Raw genomic sequence first — 1685 nt, 5'->3', positions numbered from 1 at the left:
TTTCATTGATGACCTACACATGGACATACAGTCTTAACTAACTAAAAACCTACAGTCTACGGGGAACCTTAGACTTTCTCCACCCAATATGTAACTGAATCTTATGATGCTGACTCAGCAGTCACACCGTTTCCTGTTTATAGTTGGGGTTTTTTTCTGAATGTTTTATTGCAATCAAACTCATTTTGCATTCTTTGTGATATTTTAACCTTTCATTTGTCAGTGTTCAGCTCCTTCAGTGATACTGTGCTATGACTTTTTTGTGTATCTTTTGTATTATTTAAATTAATGACCTGAATTTAAAATAAAACTCCCCATTTGTTCATTTTCTTTACCTGCTTTTCTGAGCGTAGTCGTGAGGGAGCTGGAGCCGAGTTCCAGCTGTTATTGTGTGAGAGACAGGCTTGTTTCTTTACAAATACTGTGAAACGTCTCAAGTGCTTCAAAGACGCTTCAGTTGTTATATTCTGTCTTTTAATGCTACATTTAGCAGTTGCTTACTATTTTGTACTAGCTAGCTTCATTCGCTCTTTCGCCTTGGACAAAGACACTCGCTCTTACCCTCTCTCCCTCCCTCCTGCTTTTTGCTCTCTTGTCCTGTCAACCTCAGAGCCTCTCTTTACACATCTTCCAAATAGAAAGTTAGTATGGATTTGGTCAGCTGGTCCCTCGACGCAGTTGATATTTTTTTCCCACCAGATGACAGGGTGCTGGAGAGCCCTCATGCCCCAAACGGATCCACGCAGCTGAGTACGTCATTGATTCCTGGGGAGAGTGGAAGATGATGTGTCGATCTGTGCTGTTCGTGGAGGACGTAGAACATGTGAACATTACTGGATTTATGATAACGGGGTTTCTGCTTTTTGGAATCGGTGGATACCTGGGATATCGACAGGACAACGTCTGCAGCAGTTTCAGCCATGGTAAAGCTGCCAGCCTTATGTGAAGGATTAATCCATGCCTCGACCTCTCAGACTTGTATGCTTACTGAGCTCATCTGCAAGCTGGACGCAATTTCTGAGAATCGTAGGCCACTTGTGGCTCCTGGAACTCGCCAGCATGAAGGATTCAATCTTGGAGAAAGTTAATCGAGCACGGACCGACAGAATGTCCATTAATTCTGGCTGTTTGGATTAACCATTGAGTGTAGCAGCAGAACTTCAAGGCAGACAGGAAACAGAGTCTGGCAGACCAAACAATTGTTTATTTGAATTTGGCCTCCCCGCTGGCCTGGACACGCCAACTTATCTCAAACTGCTCCTGGAGGATACGTAAACTAGAACTTTCTGCCTGCCCCCCCTCCCGAGGACATCTGTGGCCTTATCAGAGAATGGATGATCAGGAAACCTGGTGGTGGAACAGTGAAGTGCAGGAAGCTGTTCAAAGAAAGAGGTTAGCCAAGAAGAAATATGACAGAGCGAGGACTGAAGAGAGGAGACAGGAATATAAGGAGATGGGACGTAGAGCAAAGAGTCAGAGATTCTTTATTTGTCATTCACACCTCATGTGGTACATGTGGTGCGAATGACATTATGTCCACAGGGTCCCAGTTACATCCAACAATAAAATGTATAAGAAAAACAGTAATAACATCTAAGATATGAACTAAGAAAAACAGTAATAACATCTAAGATATGAACTAAGAAAAACAGTAATAACATCTAAGATATGAACTAAGAAAAACA

This window comes from Nematolebias whitei, chromosome 24 (assembly GCF_014905685.2).
Source record: "Nematolebias whitei isolate Nwh7 chromosome 24, NemWhi1, whole genome shotgun sequence".
In the NCBI taxonomy this organism is placed as follows: Eukaryota; Metazoa; Chordata; class Actinopteri; order Cyprinodontiformes; family Rivulidae; genus Nematolebias; species Nematolebias whitei.
Note: the sequence above shows the minus strand (reverse complement) of the source record.